Below are 7420 nucleotides of genomic sequence, written 5' to 3'. Positions count from 1 at the left end.
ATGCTCTTGGCCTTGGGCTGCCTTGATTCTGGCAAGCCCCGTGGTAAGGACAGATGATTGGACTCTCTTTTAACTGCCCCTCATATTAGGCCAATTTTTCCTAAATGTGAGAGTGCTGAAGTTGAATGGAAAAGGGCAGGATCTACAAGGAAAGCCACAGTTCAAGGCCACTCCTTCTTGCTGGAGGACAGCCACACGTGGATGTGGCATGTTTCTGATGGGAAGAAGAACAAAGCCAGGAAGCACAAGTGGTCACATGTACAATCTTTTTATACAAGTGAAAGGTCTAATTTATCAATCCTGTAAATCCTACTGACTGTGGAAAGATTTGGCCATATGGAAAGGTTTCCTACTGTTGCCTTGGCTGGAGAGAATCCTTGTAAGTTTGGGTTCATGGTCAGAAACTGGTCATTGGGATGCTGTATGGGACGAAGTCAGCCCTGCACCCCTATGTGGGGGCAGAACTGGCTTCAATCACAAGATGTTACGGTGAACGTTTTCCCCCTCATTTCCTTTCAGAACCTTTCTAGTAACCAAGTCTTTGTTCAGTAACTAGGAAACGCTTTGTAGAAGCCTTTAATAATTATTCTTACAACTCTTATCTTAGGTTTTGCATTTCTTTGCTTTAATTAAGCAGAAAGAGTGCTTCCATTCTGAGGCCTTTTCTGGCTTTAATTTACATATTGATGGATTGTACATGTGCGGGCTCTAGATGTGGTTTGTATTTATGGGTTGAGACACTGGAATTGTGTGCTTATATGTCCTTGTGTATGCTTAGTCTGAAAATCGACAAAGCACTCAACTACCTCATTCAGGAATAAGGGAGAAAAATTCAGGGATTTTCTACAGTAATAACCCCCAGATGCAACTGGTCCCGTTATTATTAGTGTCTAATAAATCTCCCCCAAACTTAGTGGCTTAGAATAATCACTGTATTTTGAGAGCCAGATTTAGAAGGAGTTTGGCAATGCCTGTTGTCTGTCATGAGGGTGCAGTCAGGAGTCGGCTTGAGCTGAAAGTCTGACTGAGCTGGACAGCCACGTCAGTTCACACACAGGGCTGGTGGTTCACACTGGTAGCTCAGTAAGGCTGTCAATCAGGAGCCCACACACATGGCTTCTCCCTGAAAGCAGTCTTAGGGGTATTAGAGCTCTCACATGGTGGCTGGGAGCACGTTTCCCTAAGATGAGCATCTGAAGAGCAACTAGGTGAAAGCAGCAGCATCTTCTCCAAGTTAGCTCAGAAGTTGTGTCACATGGCTTCTGCTACATCCTGTTGGTTACAACTAAGTAACCAGGATATTTCCATAATATCCAGAAGATAGTCCCATAATATCTCATTGATAGTCCTTATATCAATAAGATAGGCCCATATTCGAGGAAAAAGGACGTAGCTGATGTGTTTTGATGGGAAGAATGTTAAGGATTTTCAGTTGCTAGGCGCATCTCTAGCATGACTGAGTCTATAGGAAAGTAGACCATTTTCTCCTTTTCACTCATTTTATACAAGTAAATAATGAATTTACCCCATCTTTTCTTTTTCTAGTTCTGAGGAAAGAAATTTTATCTAGTTTTTCCTTTTCACTTTTGCATTATAAAAAAGAAGAACAAAATGTAGTTTAACTGTTTGTTTATGGAACTGAAATAAAAAGTGTGTTGTGCTGTGCGGGGGCTGGGACTGTGAATGGCCCCCACTCTCGGGGACTTATGTGTGGCACAGTGAGAAAGAGAGCCACGCACTTTTAGCAATTCTACGTCCGTGAGTGTGCAACTTGCAATTTTAATGACTCTACACCTATGTGAAGTGCAATCTTATAGGAGTTAGAAGGTGACAGTTATTTCTGATGCTGGAGGAAGAAGGAAGGGCAGGTAGTTTAAGGACCTCTTTGGAGAATCACTACAGTGTGTCAGAGCGAGGTCTCGCAGATCCCTGGCTTATAACCACATATTTGAAGTGGGAAAAAAATATAGAAAGAGACTCATTCTGAAATCTTTAATTTTCTGTTTTCTGTCTAGAGCTCTACCTGAGAAGAAGTATATGTTAACAGAAACTACTTAACAAGCAAAGAAAAACTCAAAGTCAGATGAAACTATAAGCTATTTCAAATATAAACAAATATGATACTCCATGTCTGGTTTCTATCTACACTGTTCGTAAACTGCAAACAACTGAATGTGACCGGTAAAATACTCAAAGTCAAGGCTATTTGAGCAACTAAGTAGGAATAACTCTTCACTTATTCATCTATGCAGTAAGTAGTTACTGAACACCTTCCATGTTCCAGGAATGTATTAGACGTGAAAGATGAATTGGTTGACATTATACATTGTGTTTGGACCATGTTTCTGTTTTGTTCAAATATACTGAACTTGTATAAAGAGAATTGATTAACATTCAACTCACTGTGGAATGGAATATAGCTTAAATAATGTTTAAAAAAGTCAAACTCATGATAATGAGATTTATACTATCAGGATCTTAAGGGGGGGTCCTGGGATCCTCTTGTTAGTACACAGAGAATGAAGAGTTTCCAGTACCATGGGATTCAGTGTGCAATGTGTGCTCTGGTTAGAAATTTGGCATTAAATAAAAGTATAAAGGTCAGAAGGATCAACAGTACAGCCTTACTAATATTTCCTCCAGCAGTCATAGAAGCAAATCAATTGGATATTGATGGAACATTGAAGACAAGTCTTGTCCTTAAGACAAAGTTGAACTTAAAGTGTCCACAATGAATATAATTTCATGTCATGTTTTCTAAAAGTTGAAAATCACATTCAACAGAGAAAGTCTCATTGTTATACTCCTCCTTACTATTCTAAACACACTAAAATGATCTTTACTATAGAATAAGTATATTTAATCCAATTTCAGATGTATTTTATATCATTGGATTTGACTCAACGTATTTTCAAAATATATCTTCAAATTCCTTTTCAAAAACATGTTTATGCCAGGAAACAAAATCAAAACACAAAAATCAATAGTGTTTCTATATGTCACTAATGAACTCCTATACACCAATAATGAGAACAAAATTAAGAAAACAATGCAATTCAACATAGCACCAAGAAAAATTAAATATTTGAGAACTAACCTAACAAAGGAAGTGAAAAAACTCTATAAAGAAAATTATAGTATTTTAAAAAAGGACAGAAGAGGACATCAGAAGATGGAAGGATATCACCTGTTCCTGGATAGGCAGAACCAATATAGTCAAAGCGGCCATACTCGGGCTGGGGATTTAGCTCAGTGTTTCTGCCACCTGCCTCACAAGTGCAAGATCCCAAGTTTGATCCCTGGTACAAAAAAAAAAAAAAAAAAAAAAAAAAAAAAAAAAAAAAAAAGAAGAAAGAAAGAAAGAAAAAAGGCCATACTTCCAGAAGTGATATACAGGCACAAGTCTAGAGAAAACAGTCCTAAAATTCATATGGAATGAGAAATGACCCAGAATTGTAAAACAATCCTAAACAATGTGAGCAAAGCAGGAGGCATAACAATCCCAGACTTCACATCTGGGATTATAAAGTTACAGTGATAAAACAGCAGTGGCACAAAAACAGACTGGAGGATGAGTGAAACAGCACAGAGCATGCAGAAACAACCCCAGCACATTATCCTATCTGATGTTCAAAAAATAGTCCAAAAACATATGCTGGAGGAAAAATACGCTCTTTAAAAAATGGCACTGGGAAAACTGGATATTCACATGCGGAAATTTGAATCTAGACCCACATCTCTCACTATTACTAAAATAAAATAAAAAATGGATCAAAGACCTAGATGTTAAAAAAGAAACCCTGGAAGGTAAAATAAAACTCTTGAAGACATAGGTAGAGGCAAAGAATTTCTGAACAGAACCCCCAAATGCTCAAGAAATAACACCAATAATCAACAACCAGGATTATATCAAATTTAAAATCTTCTGCAGAGCAAAGAAATCAACCAACAGAGTGAAAGGAAAGCCTACAGAATGGGCAAAATATTGTGTCAACTATTCTTTAGACAAAGAACTAACACCTAGAATATGTAAAGAAAATAAAACACCTGGTTACAAAATGGGCAACTGAAACAAATAGACACTTCTCAGAAGAAATACAAATGGCCAATAAATACATGAAAAAATATTTCACATCCCTGGCCATTAGAAAAATGCAAATTAAAATAACCCTAAGATTTTATCTTACTCCAGAAAAAACAGCTATCATCAAGAAGTCAAATAATAACACATGCTCGTGAGGCTGGGGAGAAAAAAAGAACCCTTCCTTCCACATTGTTGGTGGGAATGTAAATTAGTACAGCCAGTATGGAAATGAGTATGGAGATTCCCCAAAAAACCAAAAATAGAAATTCTATTCAACCTAAGTATTCCCCTTTTAGATATCTTCCAGAATGAGTTTAAGACATTATATTTCAGTGATATATGCATACCCATATTTAAAGTGGCATAATTCATAGTAGATAAATCTTGGAAGTGGCCTGTATGTTCATCAACAGCTGAATGGATAAAGGAAATGTAATATTTATACACAATGGGGTACTATTCTGCAATAAAAGTGGGATGAACTTCAGTCACTTGTGGGAAAATGGATGTACCTTGAGACCATAATGTTAAGTGAAATAAATCGGACAGACAAACTTAAACCTAGTGGTTTCTCTTACCTGAGAAACCCAAAGTGTAAGTCAATTAAAGAGAAAAATGAAAGGTAGATAATAAAAAGCAGGGAGAGATCTTTTGCAGATCATAAAGGGACCAAAAATGGAGGGAGGGAGAGAACAGGAGGAAGAAGAAAGGAGCACAAAAAGAATTCAGATTTTTATATATGTGCACTAACTCCCAAGGATAAATGTAATCGCTATATATTGTGATCATATACTAAATTTTTTTAAACTTTAAAAAACATGTTTATTTGTAAGGAAAAGAAATTCCCTTTCTTGTAGATCCTGAAACAATTTCTGGAAAGGTGAGATAGTAGGTAGTAGCAAACTTGAGTGTACTCTTGTATAAAAGGAGAAAATGTCAAAATGAATTGTGAAGTTTCCTGTCTTCTGATGTTGGTCAACTTCTTCATTTCTCCCTAAATTCAGTTCTTAAGTGTTTTATAACAGCAAAAGCCATATCTCAAAATGCCTTAGTTGGTGATATTTTGGTTAAATTGCATCTTGTTGGACCTTAGTTTCCTGATCACATGCCTACTGAGGCTATGGATTTATTGGTAGAAAAATTGGGGGTATTGGCACATGCTGATTATTTTTTCAGCTTTGTCAAGACGCAAGTTTAGATGAAAAGTGGCATGCCTCAATCAGAAAGGGAAGAAAATGGAGGTTTGATAATAGACTCTTTCTGCTTGTAACCTATAATCTAAATTGATTTAAGGGCCATAATTTAGGAATTTCTAGGCTTAGAAATTTCAATTTTGTAGAAAATTGTCCCCCATACCCCAAAAAGTAGAGAAGAAAGAAGTAAAACAGGAGGTAAGACTTACAGGATCGAGGAGAAAGCAAATCCAATTCCTCACACCTTTCTTAATGTCTCTCATCCAATATTCTTCACAAGACAGATCCAACCTTGTTTAGATGCCCCTGGGAAGATGAGAATCACAGGCAGCGCCCGCCTCTCTGCCCCGCGGCTTCCTTCACTCCTTTCTTCAGTTGCCTTAATGTTGGGCCGTTGAACTTTAGGCTTGAAGGTAGAAAGATTATGGGTATCTGGGGGAAGGCGGACTGAGATTGTGGAACTCACAGATCTCAGTCAGACAAGAGGATTAGACATTACTGGTGCTTGAAATCAGCCAGAAGTAAACTCCAAACTGACTGATGAAAGCATGAATTATTCAAGCCCTAAGTTGGTCCTAAGAAGATGTCCTTGTACATATAGACATTGTTTCCCCAGAACCATTTGTTAAAGAGGCTGTCTCTTCTTCGACATATGTTTTTGGTCTTATTGTCAACATCAAATGATTGTGGTTCTGTAAGTTTATTTTTGTGTCCTCTATTCTCTTCCATTGGTCTATATGTGTTTTTTCTCTCCAAATATCATGCTGTTCTTGTTACTATGACTGTGTAGAATATTTTTTTTTAAATCAACTATTGTGATACTTTTAGCACTACTCTTTTGGCTCAGGAATGCTTTGGCTGTTTGGGTCTTTTGTGCCTCCACATGAATTAAAAAAATTTTTTTTCTAGTCTAGTTCTGTGCAGAGTTTCTTAGGTATTTTGACGGGAATTGCATTGAATTTGCAGATTGCTTTTGGTAATATGGCCATTTAAAAAATATTACACCTGGCAATTCATGAACAATGGAGATGTTTCTATATTCTTGTGTCTTCAATATCTTTCTTCAGTAATAGGTAATTTTCATTGTAAAGGTCTTTTACCTCCTTGGTTAGGCTATTCCTAGTTGTTTTTTTAGACTGTTTGAATGGAGCTGTTTTCCTGGTCTCCTTCTCAGCAGGTTTAGAAAAGCTGTTGCTTTTTTAAGGTTGATTTTGTATCCTGCCACATTGCTGAATTTGCTGGCTCTAAAAGTCTTCTTCTTCTAAGTATAGACTCATATTATCTACAAATAATATTAATGTGGTTCTTCTTTCCCTATTTGTATCCCTTTTATTTCTTTCTCTTGCTTAATTGTTCTAGCATTCAACTACTAATTGAATAGGAGTGGTGAAAGTAGACGTCATTATTTTATTCTTGATTTTAGTGGAAATACCTTCAGATTTTTTCACTTAATATTATGTTTAGTTTGTTTTGTATAATCTTTATTATGTTGAGCTAAGTTCTTTCTTCATCTGTTTCATCAGAGTTTTTAATCATAAAGGGATGTTGAATTTTGTCAAAGGCTTTTTCTGCATCAGTTAGACGAACATGTAATTTTTTTCTTTTTGATGCTACACTGAATTATTATTGCATTCCTGGAATGAAACAAAATTGATCATGGTACATGACCTTTTTAATGTATTGCTGAATTTATTTTTCAAGTATTTTATTGAGAGTTCTTAGGTATGGTTAACAATGAAAGTTGGTCTCCTCCTCTTCTTTTTCCTTCTTCCTGTCTCTCCTTTTTCTCCTCTTCCTCTTCTTCCTTCTTTTCCTCCTTCTCTAACTCCTGTTGTGTCCTCATCAGGTTTTGGAAGCAAGGCAATATTGGCTTCATAGAATGGTTTTGGACAAATTCCTTTCAATTTCATGGAATAGTTTGAGTTTTAGTGTTGGATCTTTAAAAGTTTGGTAAAATTTAGTAGTGAATATGTCTGGTTCTGGGCTTTTCTTCATTGAGTGATTTTTTATAGTCAAGTCATTGTTATTGATCTTCTTGATTTTTTTTTTTTCAGGCAAGGTCATGCTATGTAGTTCAGGCTTGTCTTGAACTTATTATGTAGCCCAGGCAATTCACCTGCCACAGCCTCCTGAGTGATGGCTT

The sequence above is a fragment of the Fukomys damarensis genome, unplaced genomic scaffold (genome assembly GCF_012274545.1).
Source record: "Fukomys damarensis isolate Sample0158 unplaced genomic scaffold, DMR_v1.0_HiC HiC_scaffold_20, whole genome shotgun sequence".
NCBI classification, from domain to species: domain Eukaryota; kingdom Metazoa; phylum Chordata; class Mammalia; order Rodentia; family Bathyergidae; genus Fukomys; species Fukomys damarensis.
The sequence above is the reverse complement of the archived record's forward strand: the minus strand, read 5'-3'. Positions refer to the sequence as shown.